General features: G+C 35.8%; 1 long non-coding RNA gene across 2 annotated transcripts in view; it reads left to right on the forward strand.

The window, feature by feature from the left end:
- The window catches only part of LOC112204754 (uncharacterized), a 768,426-nt gene that overhangs the window by 699,582 nt on the left and 47,826 nt on the right, over nt 1–21,018 (forward strand). For both annotated transcript variants that reach the window (XR_010147530.1, XR_008538022.2), the window contains one exon: nt 17,873–18,029. This is a non-coding gene — a long non-coding RNA (uncharacterized LOC112204754). The remainder of the gene's footprint in view (nt 1–17,872; nt 18,030–21,018) is intronic.

Consider the following 21,018-nt stretch of genomic DNA (forward strand, 5'->3'; position numbering starts at 1 on the left):
GGAAAGCAACTGTGAGGCATGAGATGGTATGCACCTCTTGCAATACCCTTCTCTCCCCACACAGCTTGGTAGGTATAGCAACTGAATATATATATATACACACACATATATGTATATATATATACACACATATATATGTGTATATATATACACACACACATATATTTGAAGGTTTTCAGAAGTAGGTTGAAGAATCTATCTTATAAATATGTTGAAAGAGCAAAAATATCGTCAGGAGTAAATTTCTATCCACCCTCCACCCACCCCGGATGAGACAATTGCTGTAATTGCTTCTCTTGCAAAATGTTTTCTAAGTGCCAAGTTATGTAGGGAATGAAGCGTTACCTAGCAATATGGCCAACTTTCAATTATCCATGGCAATGGGACATAGGGATGGGAGAGATAATTAAAATTCATAGACTGTTCCCAAACTTGAGCTTAATCATTTACATCACTCTCTTCTTGCACTAAGCCCACTGGAAGCACTACCTAGAGATGATATCTCCTGATTCAGGTTTCATATTTTTTAGTTCCTTGTCCTCCAAACAGGGAAAATAATTGAAGGCCTTGTTTCATCTTTCTATCTTCAGGGCCTAATAAAAGATTTGGATATAGGCGGTGTTCAAAAAATATTGAACTGTTAGAGTGGAGTGAGATGGTCACAGTATTGTGGAGAGAAAGGATCTTCATAATTCCTGAGCTGGGAGCTGGACATGATTCTAAGTTATTTTTGTAGGTGACACCTGACAGAGTTACATAGCATTTGAAGAACACAAGCTTTCCTTTTAAAGTCAGTATACTTAACTCATTCATTTGTTCATTGACAATTGTTTATTAAATTTCTACTATGTGTCAGTCTTTGTTTTGAGTATCGGGCATTTAGCAGAGAACAAAATAGATAAGGTTTATCCCTTCATGGAACTTATATTCTAATTGGAGAAGTGAAACCCAAAGCAAATTTTTTAGAAAAATAAAAACATATAGTGGAATGTGCTAAGTGCTGTAAGAAATATACAGGGATATACAGCATAATATACAGGGAGATACAGCATAATTTGGGTTGGGAGAGGCACTAAAAAAAGATGAACAATAATTCCTCTTTGCTGAAAGATGAGATAGATTCTGATATGCAAAGTTTCAGAGAAAAAGCATTCCAAAGAACCTAAGCTGAGAAAGAATTTTTGAGTCTAGGGAACAAATACAGTTGTTCCTCAGTCTCCAAGGGGGATTGGTTCCAGGACACCTCCTTACTCCCCAGTCCCTCCCATGAAAAGCAAAAATCTGTGATGCTCAAATCCCTTGTATAAAACGGCACATTTGTGTATAACCTACACACATCCTCTCCTATACTTTAAATCATCTCTAGATTACTTATAATACCTAATATAATGCAAATACTATGTAAATAGTTGTTATACTGTATTCTTTTTATTTGTATTATTTTTATTGTTGTATTGTTATTTTTATTGCGGTTTTTTGGGAGAGAATATTTTCCATTCATGATTAGTTAAATCCATGGATGCAAAATGGGCAAGTATGGAGGGTAGACTGTATAGGATAGTTTAGCTGGGACATGGTGGGTAAATTCCTGAGATCTCCTTTTAAAGAATCTTAACATCACTTCCTCAAACTGGGGCCAGCTGTGAAGCAAGAGTTATCTTTTTGTCCATCAGTCTTAAAAGGCGAGCTTTAAAAAAAGTAATTTCTGGGTGTAAACATGTGATCTTCACCATATTTAGGTCACAGACCTATGTGAGACTCTAAATTGATGGCTTCTTTGTCACTATGCATATGTACGTGTAATACACACAGTGTAGTACACACACACACAGACACACAAGCGAACATATGCAGGATCCACTCTATACTTACACTGTTTTTAAAGTGGTGCTTCACTTTAATAACAACACACAATTTTGTCATTGGAAGCCTAGAACACTTAATTCATTAAAGATAATGGTCAGTTATTGATTACTAATTGTTTTAGTTACTAGGGATATGCAAAGGCAAAGACCTGCTTCACATACAGCTCAGTCTTTTACATAATTCTAATTAGCTTTACAAATGCCTGTGACCATGTTTTCTTTGGTCATTCATTTGGACCAAACATTCTTGTGATTGCCCACTGCCAGAAGCCTGAATGATGCTAATAAAGAGACAAATCTTTGTTATCTAAATAATATATTCTAACGTTGAGGAATTACTGTGTTATGTTGTTTTTGATTGCCAAGAAAGTGTTGCCATCTTTATATTCTGAAATTCAAATTAATACAACTGAGTTATATCCTCTCCTTGAGTTGGCTAAAGTAAATAATATCTGCTTTTTACCCCTCTGTGCAGAAACAGGTCCAGCATAAATTCTTATGTCTGGCCACCAAACAGTGAATTCCAAATAGTTTTCATTAAATTCCATTTTTATTGTGCTTTTCCCTATACCCTATCTGTATGAAAATGGTGAAGATTTGTAGAGATAAAACTAGTTAGGACTTGAATATTTATGTTTAATACTGGAAGTAACTGACTTTGAGGCTCATGTACTATAGATTACAGGCTCATGTTTTCAAACTGATTGCTACTTCTCAAGCTGAATTTATCTCATCATAAAAATTCTATAAGATAAAATATTAACAGCAGTTTTCTGGAAGTTTTTTTCTGGCTCTCAGCCTATGCAACAAAAAAAAGCCATGTTCTTAACATGGTATTTGTTCCTGTCTTCTCCAAGTTGATAATTGACCCACCACTATTAGGTTTGGTATTGAAGTTTTGGGCATTTTTCCAAAAAAAAAAAGTCATTTGATAAAGAAATAATGAACATATGAGGAGGTCTTCAAAAAGTTTATAGAAAATGTACATTATGAAAAACGATGTGAGGATTTAAAAATGTTTTGCACCAAAATAAACTTGTACTAATATGTTACAACATATTTGAACAAGATCTAGTTTGAGGCACTAAGAAGGATAAAACATCAGTTTGTAAAAAAAGCCTCTATTAAGTAACATGAATTCTACTAAAATTGAAGCAAGAACAAACATAAAATTTATAGTGAAACTCAGGTGGAAGAATAGTCTAATTGTTGATGCTTTATAAAAAGTTTTTAAAAATCAGCAGTTTATAAATTGCTAATTCATTTTAAGAAGAAGTGAGACAATGTTGAAGATAAAGCCCACAGTGTCAGGTCATCCATATCAAATTGCAAGGAAAAAAATAATCTTGTCTATGCCTTAACTGAACAAGACTGATGATTAACAGCAGAAACAACATCTAACACCATGGACATTTCAACTGGTTTAACTTACACAATTCTGATTGAAAAATTAAAGATTCCAAAACTGTTGTGCCCAGATCAGTTGTAGACAAGAGCAGAGTTTTCAATGCAAATTATAATTAAGTGGGATCAAGATCCTGAAACATATCTTCAAAGAATTGTAATAGAAGATGAAACATGGCTCCACCAGTATCATCCTGAAGACAAAACACAATCATAGCAATGACTACCAAAAGATGGAAATGAAGACTAGTTGAGAGCAAAGGCCATGGCAGTAGTTTTTTTGGGATACTCAAGGCATTTTTGTTGGGTGACTTTCTGGAGGGCCAAAGAATAATAACATCTGCTTATTATGAGAATGTTTTGAGAAAGTCAGCCAAAACTTTAGCAGAAAAATGCCCGGGAAACCTTCACCAGAGAGTTCTTCTCCACCATGCTAATGCTCCTGCTCATTCCTCTCATCAAACGGTGGCAATTTTGTAAGAGTTTTGATCAGAAATCACTAGGTATCCACCTTATAGTCCTGATTTAGCTCTTTCTGTCTTATTTTTGTTTCCTAATGTTAAGAAATCTATAAAAGACATCCATTTTTTCTTCAGCTAGTAATATAACAAAGACTGCATTGACATGGTTAAACTCCCAGCATCCTCAGTTATTTAGAAATAGACTAAATGGCTGGTATCATTGATTGCTTACACTGTTAGTGGGAGTGTGAATTAGTTCAACCGCTGTGAAAGACAGTGTGGCAATTCCTAAAGGATCTAGAACCAGAAATACCATTTGGCCCAGCAATCCCATTACTGTGTATATACCCAAAAGATTATAAATCATTCTACTATAAAGACACATGCACATGTATGTTTATTGCAGCACTGACTAGGAACCAACCCAAATGCCCATCAATGATAGACTGGTTAAAGAAAACGTGGCATATATATGGAATACTATGCAGCCATAAAAAAGGATGAGTTCATGCCCTTTGCGTGGACATGGATGAGGCTGGAAAACATCATTCTCAGCAAACTAACACAAGAACAGAAAACCAAACACCGCATGTTCCCACTCATAAGTGGGAGTTGAACAATGCAAACACATGGACACCGGGAAGGGAACATCACATACTGGGGCCTGTCAGCGGGTGGGGGCTAGGGGAGGGATAGCATTAGGAGAAATACCTAATGAAGATGACAGGTCGATGGGTGCAGCAAACCACCATGACACATGTATACCTATGTAACAAACCTTCACATTCTGCACATGTATCCCAGAACTTAAAGTACAATAAATTTTTAAAAATGCCTTGAACTTGATGAAGGTTGTGTTGACAAATAGTATACACTTTTATTTTTGTCTTTTAATTCTATTTTCCATGAACTTTTTGAAATCCTCTTATATAATAAATTGCATGTATATAAAGTGAACAATGTGATAAATTTTGGCATATGAGTACAATTGTAGAACCATTAAAACAATCAAGAAAATATATATATTCATCACTCCCAAAAGTTTCTTCATGCTCCCTTGTAATTCCTTCCTCCTGTCACCCCTTCTATCAGGTAACCCCTAATCTATGTGCCTCCTGCCATTACAAATCTGTTCACATTTTCTATAATATATAAATAGAATCATATAGTAAATATTTATATAGGTTTTTTTTCACTCAGTGTTAATTATTTTGAGATGTTTCAATGTTGTTTAATGTATCCATAGAGTACCCATTTTTAGTGGGATATATGCCACATACCATAAAATTTACTCTTTTAAAGTGTACAATTCAGTAGTTTTAATTATATTTTCATGATTGTGCAGTCATCACCACTAATTCCAGAACAATTCCATATGTCTAGAAAAAAATATCATGCACATTAGCAGTCATTCTCATTTGCTCCTTCCCCAGACCCTGGCAAACACTAATCTACTTTCTTTCTCTATGCATTTGTCCATTCTGGACATTTCATATAAATGAATCATTCAATATGTGGCCTTTTACCTGTGGTTTCTTTTGCTGAGCATAATGTTTTCAAGGTTAATCATATTGTGGTATATATTAGTGTACCATTCCTTTCATGGTTGAATAATGTTCTATGTTTTATATATATTACATTTTCCTTTTCTGTTCATTAGTTGATAGACACTAGGGTTGTTTTCACTTTAGGACTATTATGAACAATGTTGCTGTGAAAATTTCTGTACAATTTTGCATGAGAATACATTTTTCAGTTTTCTTGGCTATAAACATAGAGGTAGAATTGCTAGGTCATATGGCAGCACTATGTTTAACTTTTTGAATTGTTAGACTGTTTTCCAAATTGGCTGTACCATTTCATGTTCCCACCAGCAATGCATAAGAATTCTGATTTGTCCACATCCTTGCCAAAACATGTCATTGTCTTTTTTATTATGGCCATCCTAATGAAGAGGTATCTCATTTTGATTTTTACTTGCATTTTCTGCTGTCTTATCATATTTAGCATTTTTTTCATTTGCTTACTGAAGATTTTATGTATGTTTGGGGAAAATATGTATTCAAATCTTTTGATCATTTTTAAATTGGGTTGCTTGTCTTTTTATTGTAGACCTGTAAGAATGTTTTATGTATTCTAGGTACCAGACTCTAATCAAACACACAATTTAATAGTATTTTCTCCCATTTAATAAATTGTCCTTTCTCTTCTTTTATAGAATTCTTTGAAGCAAAAAGTTTTAAATTTCATAAAGTCCAATTTATCTATGTTTTGGTTTCTTGTGATTCAGGTTTTAGACCTAAGAAATCTCCTGATTATTGGTCACAAATATTTATATCTCTTTTCTTCTAAGGGTTTTAAAGTTTTGTTACTTACATTTAGATCTTTTATCTATTTTGAGTTAATCATGGATATGGTGGGAGGTAGGGGTCCAACTTAATTCATTTGCATGTGGATATCCAACTGTCTCAGCATCATTTGTTAAAAAGGAGATTGTTTTCCCATTAAATTGTTTTGATAACCTTGTCAAAAATTGACTATAAATGCATGAGATTATTTCTGAAATCTCAATTCTGTTCCTTTGATCTATGTGCCTATTCTTATTCCAGTACCATAGTTTTGATGATTGCATCTCTGTAGTAAATTTTGTAATTGTGAAGTCTGCACTCTCAAACTTTGTTCTTCTTTTTAAAGACTATTTTGGATATTTGGGGAGCTCATTTACTTTTATTGCTAGGTCATTTTCCACTGTATGGATAACCCACAATTTCTTTACTTATTCACTGTTGATGGACATTTGAGTTGTTTCCAATTTAGGCTATTTCAAATTTCTATAAATGTTTGAATGTATGTCTTCGTATAGAAATACATTTTGATTTTTCTTGGGTAAATAACAAGCAGTTCAATGGTGTTGTGTTTTTAAACAGCAGATTGTCTAGCCATTGTATATCAATCCCCAGGTCCCTGTCACATGGTTATGGAGTACACACATGGAGTTACGATCAAGAGGTTGGTACAATAAAAAAAACACAAATGAAACAGCATGAAAGGCTGAAACAAATGAATAGCTTTTAGTGCATTCAAAAACATTCCGCCTTGAGGAAATAAAGCAAGTCCTTGGCTAAGAGTTAGAAAAGAGAAACCTATGAGAAGACATTTTAGGTCTCTAATTTTATAATTGCATTTTATTATAAAATTTCATCTTTTGATGTTTTAGTGTAACATGCTCCAAAAGAAGACATTTAAAATTTTAAGATTATCCATGGACCCTTGACTTGCCCCTGGATCATAGGTTAAGCATCTTGGACTTAATCTGGGAAAACAGAGATGCTTTTGCCATTGAAATCAATCAGCTCTTCAGACCTAATGAGTTGCATTCCATTTACACATCCCACAAATCAAAATAAAATGGTTATGGAGAAACAGTAATTTGTTTCCAGTAGTGTTTTTGGGGGGAGAACATGATGGGATGGCAGGAAGCAGCAGCATCTGAATTTTTATGCACGTTCTCTTGAAATATTTTGCTTTTGAATTTTGAAATGCAGAATGATAATTAAGTTCATGGGAGCTGGCTAAGATTGGGCAGCCAATTCGCAGGTGTGGGAAACATCTGAATCAACCCTTTCCAGGGGTGAGGGTGCCAAGGTGAACACCTGGCTGTGCATAGACTGCTTTGTCTGCCAAAATCATTGCAAAATGATGGGCAGAATGAACAGCAATTCAAAGACTAAGCACAACTAAATATTGAATGAAAAAAGGATAAGATAGTCCTGACAGTCCTGAGGATAAGAAATCTAAGATTGGGAGCTAAAGGTTAGAGTAAATGCTATTTAAATGCGGCAAACAAACTAACTTTCTCAATTGTTGTTGCTGAAATTTTTTCATCATTGTTGGGACTGAAGACTCACTGATATTTTATTAAAACAACCTTCCTAATCCTGTGATAACACAATGCTTTGTGTATAATATTAGGGTGGGAAGAAATTTGAGAGGTCATTTAGACTAAATGGATTGTCTGATATTTTAATTTCCTATAGCTGGGAACTAAACTAAGTATCAGTATACAGACGTAAATGTACAATGCTCACCTCCAGAAAACCCATGGTGCTAATAAACCATTCAATCAGAGAAAATTTCTAATAAATTATAATAAATGTGTTACAAGCATGTACACATACTGTTATAAAGGGCAAATACAGGAAATGATGTTAAATCAGAGAGGAGAGAATGCCAAGCAGGGCTTTGCAGAGGAGAATCTCAAGAGTTAATGACAGAGAATTTCAGGTAGAAATGAAGGGAGGCATAGAACTGCATGATATATTCAGGCAATTGTATGGAGATAATTCATTTATAGGCATATCACCTAGTATAGTTTGCTCTGTGTCCCCACCCAAATCTCATCTCAAATTGTAATCCCCACATGTTGAAGGAGGGAGCTGGTGGTGGGGGTGATTGGATCATGGGGGCAGTTTGCCCCGTGCTCTTCTTGTGATAGTGAGTTCTCATGAGATCTGGTTGTTTGATAAGTGTCTAGTGCTTCCCCCTCCTCTCTCTCTCTCTCCAGCCGCCATGTAAGATGTGCCTTGCTTCCCCTTCATCTTCTGCCATGATTTTAAGTTTCTTGAGGCCTCTTCAGCCATGCAGAACTGTGAATACATTAAATCTCTTTTCTTTATAAATTACCCAGACTCAGGTAGTAACTTTACACCAGTGAGAAAATGGACTAATACATCAACTACACACAGATTTTTTTTTTAAGTCTTGCCTGTTTTCTGACAGTCCTATGTGACCTCAATAGGGCCAGGTTTCTAGAATTTCTGTTGTGCTGCCATATTTAGATCACTTCTTCATATTATAGTACTCAGTGTGTAAAATTACATTTAGTGTCTGTAGTAGATGATATTATTATTTAAAATCCTTCTTTTCCTCTCTGTCTTTGCAATGGTTCACTGTAAGTAGAATATACTTTTTCACCCCACTTGTGGTGCACTTGACCTTGCTGACTTGCACTTACGGGAATTTGAAATTATAAGGTGATAGTTCTGAGCCATGTCCATAAGAAGAAGGTTGGCACTTGTCAGGAGATAGAGACCATCCTAGCTAACACGGTGAAACCCCGTCTCTACTAAAATACAAAAACAAAATTAGCCAGGCATGGTGGCAGGTGCTGGTAGTCCCAGCTACTCAGGAGGCTGAGGCAAGAGAATGGCATGAACCCAGGAGGCAGAGCTTGCAGTGAGCCGAGATCGTGCCACTGCACCTTCCAGCCTGGGCGAAAGAGGGAGACTCTGTCTCAAAAAAAAAAAAAAAAAAAAAAAAAAAAAAAAAAAAAGGAAGAAGGAGAAAGAAGAAAGAAGAAGGAGAAGATCAGCACTTATCTTTCTTTTTCAAGCTCCTGTGAACTATCAAGGGATCAAAACTGCCAACCCATGAATGTGAGATAAAATGTTTATTGTCATAAGCCACTGAGACTTTCTTATATAGCATTATAACCAAAAAAATTAATACAGCTATCATAGTTATTGTTAAAAACTACTAAAAACTTCTTATTGGCTTCAAACGAAGAGTATGGATTTGAGTTTTTAAAGCAACTTAAAATTATAAAACTTTAAATGAACTTATAGAATTAAAAATCAAATAATATGAAAGCATTTAAAAGGTGAAATAAATGCTACAAAATAAGATTACATTTATAGTCTTGTGGAATAGACTTGTTCAATGAAAATATGAGGGGAATGTCAAATATTAAAAAATTTTATATATGATAAATAAAATTAGTAGAATTATGGACCCAAATTATGTTGAGCTTTGTAATATGAGACAGAAGTCTAATTCAAAATACTTTCTTGGGCTATACTATATAAAATTTGGACTCCTTTTTGCTCCCCAAAGCACCCATATTCTTACCCTATTTTATTCTTTTTAGCACATACCATTACCTAATCCACTTTAAATAGTTACTTTTATATCTTCTTCGTTTATCTCTCCACCAGAATGTGAAATCTTTAAGGTCACAAATTGGTCTTTCTTATTTGTAGCTATATTTCCATTATCTGAAAGAGTAGCTTAACAAATCATAGGCACCAAATAAATATTTATTAAAAAATAAATGTATAGATGGCTTGAGCAAAAAGGATATCACTACAGCTTAGCTAGAGGATACTGAGTGCAGTTAATGAAATAATTATATAAATAATTATGAACAAAATTAATTCCTCAGTAGCAGGAATTAAGCAATTATTAGTGTCTTTAGAACAATACCTCTTTGTCCATTTATTAACAGTGCATATCTCTGCTGAACTGTTTTTTTTCTTGTGTGTGTGTGTGTGTAAGTATGTTGGTCTCTTGTCTTTCTCCATGCAATTGGAAAGGCGGCTACTGGTAGCTTCAGAAATATATCATCTCCTAGCAATTTCAGAGGGAAAAGAATGCTTCTTCCTCCTGAATAACTCAAATGAGTTTCTCAGAAAGACTGTGATTGGGTCGTTTGCTTACTTTGTAAGAATTACTAAAGTAACGTGGATAGGTAATATAATTAGAAGGCTTAGAACTCATTCTCATTCATGAAGTTGAAGAGGGAGGGGAATAGGTGTACTTCATAGTATCAAGATTGAATCTGCATCCAAATGAAAAGAGAGAGGTAGTTTTAAAAGTTAAAGGATGCTAGACAAAAAATATGCATACTATGGGTCAAACTTCACTTCTAAACAAGGCAAAATTCTGCATCCTATGGTTAGCTAAGGTTAACCAATAAATACATTGTTTTCTCACAGAACTTAACTGTGGCCTTAGAATTTATCTCATTGAACTTTGATATGGCCTTAGAATCCATTTTTGTGTAGACTTCCGTACATCTCTACAAATTCCTTACTTTTGGACCTTCATCTGAATTTGTTTTGCATTACTTGCTGAATAATTACAGAATACCAAAGGGATCTACAATAATGAATGGAAATAAATAATGTGTCATAGATCTCTCACAGAAGAGGCAATCTTCCCCTAGTCCAAGGAATGGGAATAGGGACAATCTATTAGGTGGGATGTCATCATTAATAGCAGCCACAAGGAGTCCTCCTAAGGATAATATGTGAAAAATGAGTAAGTAGCATACAAGAGGTCACTCAATAGTCAAAGCTTGAAAAGAATACCTACCCAAACAATCTAGAGACGTAAGAGTAGCCACAATAAAATTTAGGATGAAATCAGGAAAGCCATGTATCCACACAGAGAAAAGCAATGAGAAGTTTACAAGTCGGAATCCTAGACAAAGATCTAAAAATGCTGAGTTCGTGCTTTCAAAAAACAGTCCAGTCCAAGTGTCCACATGTAATGTGTGCTGATGGAGCTAGCTCTTCCGCAACCTGGCTCACTACTGGGAGCCCAGGAATCCCTGGGACAGGCAGATAAGCCAGGACTGAAGTTTTAAAGTATCAACTACTGCAAATCAAAGTAGGCAGCCTCATGCATAGACTTCATGATATTAGTTGAGCCATCGCTGCCTTCATTATCATTTTTATGCCTTTGGGGTCACTGTGTGGTTTGGTCCAAGCTGTTCTCAAAACTTGCAGTGCAACAGACCTGTGTCTACTTTAGCAGGCAAAGACTCTCATAAGATTTGATAGTATATATTATTTAATTACTCAATATCCACTAATTAGACTCTTTTCCTTCTAAAGAAGAATGTCCCCCAAGCAACACATTGTAACTTTCTAAAAGACAGTTGGTGCCAGATGAGATTAAAAATGCAGTTACTGTACTAGATAACATTCACCTTATGCTTTAGTAAACACTCCTTTAATAACTATTTGTTGGTTTGTCAAAAGCAATATCCCATATTAAACAGACAATTCAAATGTGACAATTCCTCTGTAACAAAGAAGCTGAATTTCTGTAATAAGTGGGAAACATTTAATTCCAGTCGTCTCAGGTACCAGAATCACGGACTTCAGTAGAAGAGGGAACAGGGAGAGAGGTGGGAGGCTGATCTGTTCTTGGCCTAGCACGGTGCTGTAATTCCTCACCCTTCTGGTTTCCACAGATCGTTGCAGAGTAATGCTTGAAGTGTGTGACTTTGGACTTCTGCTGCTTTAAAAGGCCCGGTGGCTTTCCAACAAAATCCTTAGACTCAATCTATTGGTGTGTTTGTCTAATAAATTCTTCTTGTAGTAAATTAAAAAAAAAAAGCAATTAGAAGTTTAATGTCGAGTAGATGCCCATGAATCGCTACAGCACATTCTGCCTTGTCTATTAGAAGCTTCAAATTAGGGCCTGTTGCCTGAGGCAACTGAATCAGGTGTACACTTCCCTTCTATGCACTGTCTTGAGTCAGTATTTAGGTAACCATCTCCATCACATAATCTTAGCTCAAATAATTTATTTCTACTTTTTCTTCTTAGAGAGAGGGTCTCTCTCTGTCACCTGTCCTGGAGTGCAGTGGCACAATCATAGCTCACTTCATCCTGGAACTACCAGCCTCAAGCCTTGCCTCTCAAAGCACTGTTATTATAGGTATGAACCACCACACTCAGATCAAATAATGTTTTTCTGCTGTTTAACTCCCCACACTTCCAATAAATATGTCATGTGCTTGATGGATTTGACTTTGTTGACTATATTTTTGGATGTCAGCTAAGGTCGCATCCAATGTCCCACCCTAGTACTGTCATTGCCATTTGATACCTATTAATTGCTTGATCAATTTCCTTGGGGACTCTTTTCACACTCTGTTTCAGAGTCCTCAAAGAAGAAATACATCTCAGATACAGGTTCCTTTCAATCGGATTCACTAGTCATCTTAAGCAACGTTCAGGAAACTTTAATTTAAACATATTAATTATCTACAAGGGCAATTTTAATTAAATAGTATTTAAATATTATTTCCTTCCCTTGTAAAATTTAGGCGTTATTATTTTTTAGGATGTAAACAAAAGTGAATGTAATCTGGAAAATAATAATTGTCTTAAAGAGCTTTGAGGTTATATTGTGACCTACATTACCATAAATGTTTCCTCTATTGAAATCAACTGAACTGTTTCAAAACATCAGTTTGGAAGGCTCTTGTTAGCCATATTCCTTTACATTTCATGTTAAACACCACATAATTGATGCTAGCAATATATCTCTAAAACATTTGCATGCATCACTTAGTTAACAAACTTTTATGGGAAGAGTCATTAATTTCTTCAAAATAGATGCTTTTTATAGTTATGTTCCACTTAGGAGGTAGAACTTTCTCCTGGTTTGCAGGTTTTATCTTTCATTAGTATGTCTTTTTTTTCCCCAAAAAAATCCAGGGTAGCTTCCCTCCCTGAAGCACAGGAAATCTGGGTTAGACAGTTTTCTCTGGCACTGAGTATAGACCCTGTGAAAATTGAGTTACCTTTGGCTCAAATCTTTGCCCTGAGGATTGTAACTAATCTAAATTCTGTTGTCATTTCAGAGAAGGATCTGCCTGGCCAGTTGTGGGCTGCAGATGATTTTGTTAACTGTTCTTAATACCAATTAACTGTGTAAGGCTAGTAGGCCTGTTGCCTTGCCAGTGCACTGAGCTTGCTTGTATATACCCTAACCTTACATTAATGATATGGTTGGATTGCAGTCAGTAGTTGCTTCAAAAGTAAACTTTCTAGAGAAATTTGGCAGACATATTTTCAATTATTCCTTCATGGTTTGCACCCAAAATCTAATACCTGGGCTGTAGAGAGCATGCTTAGCCGGTTCCATTTTTGCTATTTTTTTCTTTTTATTTAGCTTGTCAGAAAAAGTATTCTATGAATATCAAATAATTCAAGTTTTTTGTTCCAAGTACTTTTTTTTTCACTCATCCTTCTTCTGTCTCATAGTGCTAGCTGATAAGAATATGTTACAAAGAAGTGAGCCCAATGGGGCAAAATATGAGCTTGATTACAGGTACATTGGATTGGAGAACATGAGAAAAGTTTGTACCTCCCTCCTCCAATCCAGATCTTGGAGGGTATAACTTTATTGATTCACTCAATACATTGCAAGGAGGGATTCTGAAAGAGGTAGAGTATAGATTGGTCTGGGTTTATAGAGACAGGCCACGTATAACATGTCTGGAGACTGGTTGAGAGAGAACTCAGAATGCCCATGTACAGACAGGTCTGGGAGGACCAGAGACAAGGCTGGATTCACATTAAAAGTGACCCTAACAGGATTCAACCCACTGGGGACATGGAGCTATTGGATTAGTCATTCTTTTTTAATCAGGGAAAGCAAGACAGGAGAACAAATAAAAGAACTGAGATTTAGACTCCAGTGTTATCACACCATATGAGATGAGAAAGAATATTTTGAATTTTTCAGGGCAGCTTTTTTGCTCAGTTGAATATTTCTGTATTTACTTAAAGATAAAACTTGGTATAAAACTTAATATAGCCAAAAGTAAAGATGTTTTTGAGATTACATGACTTAAAATGTTGGTAGTCCTCTCTGTGTAAAAGTAAAATCTATAATATTGGGTACTGATATTTGGGATATTTGTATTGATTCTTGAGCTGAAAGGGTAACACTCTTGCATTATTGGTATTCTTAAGTAACATAAAACATATGTATATGCAACAACTTTTTAGAATCCTTTGCCTAAATTAGTATTCCTGGCTGTTTATTTGGAATAAATCCCAGAAAACATATTATCACATTGGAGTATATACATTTTTTGTCACTATCATCACTAAAATAAGAAGAAAATTAAGAGGTTTCATCCCCGTATATCACATTCAATTGTGCTCCAATAATTTTCATCTCTGATAGAAACGAATTTTGGGTTTGAGATGCAGCTCAAGAACAAAAAAAGGCAGTAGTTGTTTATTTTTCTATTTAGTGGGGATTACATATTTGAGAATATCACATAAGCCATGGAAGTGTCTTCTCAAAAAAAATACATTATACACATGTAGAAAATTTAGTATACATTGCATAGTGGTGTATGGATAATCCAGTAACTTACTCATACTTATCAGTTTTAGGGTCCATAATTGGAGAGAAATCAGCACTATATGAGTTTTGTGATCAGTTATTAACGTAAAGAAATAGCCACTTGGTATTGAGGAAAAATTAACCATTTTATTAAGTTTTTTAACCATTTAAGAGGCAGGGCTTGTTTGTCTCTGCCTTCTTCTATGTAACATATTTTGAAAAACAGAAAGAGTTATGACCTGGAACAAAGGTGTTACAATAACCATGTAGACTTAAAATTGGGATAGTGACATCCAAAAAGTTCAAAGTTAGTGTTTTGTATAGTTTGATATCCTATACCTCACTGTAAGCAGTTAGGATTATTTCAGTAATGAAGTACGGTGGTTACGCTGTGAAGATTTGCTTGAAGACTTGCTTGTTTCTTAGGTGACTTTCACCGATAATACAATGATCATATAATATTTATAAAGCTACATTACATATATGTATCATATAACACCCACAAATACAGCCATGGACTGCATACCAGTATTTCAGTCAACAATGGACTGCGTTTATGGTAGTGGCCCGATAAAATTATAATATCATATTTTTATCATACCTTTTCTATGTTTGGATGTGTTTAGATACTCAAGTACTTACCATTGTGTTACAATTGCCTACAGTATTCAGTACAGTAAAATGCTGTGCAGGTTTGTAACCTAGAAGCACTAGGCTATACTATATACCCTGGGAGTGTAATAGGCTCTATCATCCAGGTTTGTGTAAGTATACCCTATGATGTTTGTGCAATGACTAAACAAGGTGCATTTCTCAGAATATATCTTCACCATCAGGTGATACATGACTGCATATGGATGTTATTCTGCAAATTCCATGTATTTAAAGTCTTCCTACCTAGCTTTCTAAAACAGGTGGAAAACACCTAGTCCAAGAGATTGAAGAAGTTTTAAATATTCTGCTCTGTGGCATCAGGGAAGTACTACATTGGCATTTATTCTCAACCACATATCAAAACATATACAGCATGCCAATTTCATGTGTTGCCTCTCCTTTACTTACTTTACTCAGCTTGAAGCCTCTTTTATTTATCTTTCCCAAACGAAACCTTCCTAGTCTTAATTCTGTGGAAATGGCAGCAACAAGGTATGATTGTAATGAGGCTGAGCCATATGTGGGAGCCTTTCCTCTTACAGCCTTTCACACACCACCAATGGACTCTCCTGCTGTGTATGGTTGAGGGAAAAGTCAGTTCAGGAAGTTGCACCAAAGCTGAACTCATGCTTGCAGAAGTGAAGGCAATCGCCTTATTTATTTGTATCTTTAATATTTGCTTATGGTGGGAAACTTGAGATATCACATTGTCCTTTGCTCTGATAAAGTTAGTAATGATCATATTTGTTTTATCCTTTCATTTGTTGAACTAAGTTGGTCCCAAAATCAAAGCAATCTTGTTTTGAGGAATAAGCCCTTACTTGGCTACTGAATCAAAATGTCTGTACTTCATGACTTTTCTTCTATACACATTCTTCGAAACAGAGATATAGACCAATGGAACAGAACAGAGCCCTCAGAAATAATGTCGCATATCTACAACTATCTGATCTTTGACAAACCTGACAAAAAAAAAGATTACCATTTCTTTAGCACCCTTTTTCTGCTTACCACTCTCCACTAGGCACACAGTATATACAAACTCTATTCCTCATAAAATGTTTACAAAATATTTTTCTTACTTCTACATTAAAGGAGACCGAGTTTCAGAATTATTAAGGTCAATATGACACAGAAAAGCATTTGAGATTGATTTATTTTGGCCCAAAACCTCACATTCACCACACTATACAATGTTAAACTAGAACTCTTCAAATGAGACACTTCTGCCCAGGTAGTCATTTATGAGTAAAACTGGTACATATGTAATCATAATGAGGAAATCACTTTGAAGTGCAACAAGTTTAAAGTTCAACATACAGATTCTTCTATCACATTCTAATTACCAGTAATTCATGTCATTATGATTGATATAATTTCATCGAGTTACATTGCAGGAGTTCAGCTCAAGTGTTTGAGGCCAAATTGTGGTGGTGCAACAAGCAAGTGACTGAACTGAGCCCAAAATAATTAAACTCTTTGCTTAAATAACTGCACAATTAACTTAAAAGAAACAAATGGAAAACAAAATAACTCCACCACCAAACAAACATATAACAACGTGAACAAAGGGACAAAATAACTGCAAAAATAAATGTAAGCAATAAATTAAATTACTATAATGTTATGGGAAACAAATTTCATTTATAGTGTTTGGGTTGACCTCTCCATCTCACAGGAAGAAGCTGATGTAGTACATAGACACTGCAAATCAAGGTTTTCAAATTAAATTAGATATATTTACATATAGATGTGTATATGTGCATTAGTATTTTTAAGTTTAATATATTTTCTATTTTTAAATGTGTTGATGTACTTATTTATGGGGTACATGTGAAATTTATTACATGTGTAGAATGTAAAGATCAAGTCAGGGTAATTAGGGTATCCATAATTATGATCAAAGTATTATCATTTTTATGTGTTATGTGTGTGAGCATGTACATATATTTCCACACACATGCACACTTACTTTCTGTCTTAAACTTATCTTAGTTTTTATGGTGAGGTAAGTGTGTCATTCAATTATCTACTAATTCATTCTTGAGATAACTAATCCATGGTTGGAGAAAAGCAATCACAATTACTCAAACAGCTTTGAAGAATCAATGCATTGGAATTCAAAATTGACAAAGTCAAAAGGAGCTCTAATAATTGTAATTAGGAGGAAGGAAAGATATCAGTAGATGCTGCACTATAAAATTCAAACCAGTTCAGTTATTGGTGGCATGTTACACCTGTAAGCAAATTAAAGAGCTTGCCGTAAGAGATTTGGAAAGCTAACTGCTCACAGGATATCCATTGAACATTTGGCTTTCGTGGGTTGAGGGCAGTTTGGTGAAGCTGATGCTGACACTCTGGAAAATACATTTTTTTGCCAGTTATAGCTAATCTTTCATAATTGGTATGAAATTAGTAACTCATCTAAGCCAGGTGTTGGGTTATTTAACTGGTTGCTTTGAGGAGGAGCTGCTTTGACATGCAAGGAACTGTCTTGTTTAGCAAGTTGTTAATGCCTACATATTAAGCATCTTTCTTTTTTTTTTTCAGTGTATTTTAAGGCAGAAGATGAACCAGGTATCACATTATTCCATATCCACAAGCCACAAGTTTTTAAAATTTGAACTAAATACCTGCCAATTATGGATTAATCACTTTAACCTTCACAGCATTATTTTTCTTTTGAAGAAAGAAAAACTTAAAAAAGGTAAGTCTAACCTAGACCATATTATTGATAATGGTTAAAAATTCCTTAGTTTTAAATACTTTACCTGTATTATCTCATTTAATCTTTACAAACTTGAAAAATAATTGTTTTATTAATTTCATTTTAAAGATGACGAGAATAAAGCTTAGAGAAGCCAAGTGCTTTGCCCAGTCTAAAAACTGAAGCAGCTAAAATTTAAAATGAGGTCTGGCTGACACCAATATTTGTTCTTAATCATTACCCTATAGTACTTTTATTGAAGAGAGTCTAACTTTGATAACATAAAAATTAACATTATATATACATAAATAATTGTTTAATTTAACTAACATTAATTGAGTATTTCAGATGCATGAAGCACAGGAACACAAAGAATATAATGGCTTAAACATATACCCTTCTCACCAACCTACTTAAACTGTTATAAAAAATAGAAGAAGACGAAATACTTCCAGACTTATTGTACAAGGCCAGCATGACCATGATACCAAAACCAGGCAAAGACATCAGAAAATGAAAACTATAGACCAATATCTCTGATGAATATTGATGCAAAAATCCCCAACAAAATACAAGCAAACCAAATTCAACAATACATTAAAAAGATTAATCATCATGACCAAGTGGGGTTTATCCTAGTTATGCAAGGATGATTCAACATTCACAGATCAAAAAATGTGATACACAATATCAACAGACTGCAGGACAAAAAGCATATAACCATTTTAATTGGTACTGAGAAGGCATTTGATAAAGTTCAGCATCCCTTCATGATGAAAAACTGGATACAGAAGGAACACATCTCAATATAATAAAAGTCATATGTATTAGTTTGTTTCCATGCTGCTGATAAAGTCATATCTGAGACTAGGCAATTTACAAAAGAAATAGGTTTAATGTACTCATGGTTCCATGTGGCTGGAGGGAGCCTCACAATCATGGTGGAGGGCAAAAGCATGTCTCACATGGTGGCAGACAAGAAAAGAGAACTTGTGCAGGGAAACTTCACTTTATAAACCCATTGGATCGCATGAGATGTATTCACTATCATGAGTATAGCATGGGAAAGTCCTGCCCCTATGATTCAATTACATCCCATCATGTCCCTCCCACAACACATGGGCATTGTGGGAGCTACTATTCAAGATGATATTTTTGGTGAGGACACGGCCAATCCATATCATTCCACTTTGGCTGCTCCCAAATCTCAAGGCCTTACATTTCAAAACCAATCATGCCTTCCCCACAGTCCCCTAAGTCTCAACTCATTTCAGCATTAACTCAAAAGTCCACAGTCCAAAGTCTCATTTGAGACAAGGAAAGTCCCTTCTGCCTATGAGCCTGTAAAACCAAAAGCAAGTTAGTTACTTCCTAGATATAATGGGGGTACAGGCATTGGATAAATACACCCATTCTTAATGGGAGAAATTGGCCAAAATGAAGGGGCTACAAGGCTCCATGCAAGTTCAAAATCCAGCAGGGCAGTCAAATCTTAAAGTTCCAAAAAATGATCTCCTTTGACTCCATGTCTCACATCCAGGTCATGCTGATGCAAGAGGTGGGTTCCCATGGTCTTGGGCAGCTCTACCCCTGTGGCTTTGCAGGGTATAGCCTCTGTCTCAGCTGCTTTTATGGGCTGGTATTGTGTATCTGCAGCTTTTCCAGGTGCATGATGCAAGCTGTTGGTGGATCTACCATGCTAGGATCTGGAAGACAGTGACCCTCTTCTCACAGCTCCACTAGGCAATGTCCCAGTGGGAATTCTGTGTGGGGGCACCCACCTCACATTTCCTTTCCACGCTGCCTTAGCAGAAGTTCTCTATGAGCACCCTTCCCCTAAAATAAACTTCTGCCTGGACATACAGGCATTTTCATATATCCTCTGAAATCCAGGCAGAGGTTCCTAATCAATTCTTGACTCTGTGCACTTGCAGGCTCAACACCACATGGAAGCTGCCAAGGATTGGGCCTTGCACCCTCTGAAGTCATGACCCAAGCTGTACCTTGGCCCCTTTTAGTCACGGCTGGAGTGGCGGGGATGCAGGGCACCAAGTCCCTAGACTGCAGCAGAAGGACCCTGGGCCCAGCCCATGAAATCATTTTTTCTTCCTAGGCCTCCAGGCCTGTGATGTGAGGGGCTCCTGTGAAGGTCTATGATGTGTCCTGGAGACATTTTACCCATTGTCTTGGTGATTAATATTCAGCTCCTCCTTACTTATGCAAATTTCTGCAGCAGGCTTGACTTTCTCCTCAAAAAATGGGATTTTCTTTTCTATTACATTGTCAGGCTGCAAATTTTCTGAACTTTTATGCTCTGTTTCCCTTTTAGAACTGAATGCTTCTAACAGCACTCAAGTCACCTCTTGAATGCTTTGCTGCTTAAAAATTTCTTCCGTCAGATACCCTATATCATTTCTCTCAAGTTCAAAGTTCCACAGATCTCTAGGGCAGGGGCAAAATGCCACCAGTCTCTTTGCTAAAACATAACCAGAGTCACCTTTGCTCCAGTTCTCAACAAGTTCCTCATCTCTATCTGACACCACCTCAGCCTGGATTTCATTGTCCATATTATTGTTAGCATTTTGGCCAAGGCCATTCAACAAGTCTCTAGGGAGTTCCAAACATCCCCACATTTTCCTGTCTTCTTCTGAGCCCTCCAAACTGTTTCAACCTCTGCATGTGACCCAGTTCTAAAGTCACTTCCACATTTTCCGATATCTTTTCAGCAACGCCCCACTTCACTGGTACCAGTTTACTGTATTACTCAATTTTCATGCTGCTGATAAACACATACCCAAGACTGGGCAATTTACAAAAGAAAGAGATTTAATGGACTCAGAGTTCCACGTGACTGGGGAGGCCTCCCAATCATGGTGGAAGGCAAAAGTCATGTCTTTCATGGCAGCAGATAAGAGAAGAAAACTTGCACAGGGATACTCCCCTTTATAAAACCATCAGATCTCATAAGACTTACTCATTATCAAAGAAT

The sequence above is a fragment of the Pan troglodytes genome, chromosome 9 (assembly GCF_028858775.2).
Source record: "Pan troglodytes isolate AG18354 chromosome 9, NHGRI_mPanTro3-v2.0_pri, whole genome shotgun sequence".
NCBI classification, from domain to species: Eukaryota; Metazoa; Chordata; class Mammalia; order Primates; family Hominidae; genus Pan; species Pan troglodytes.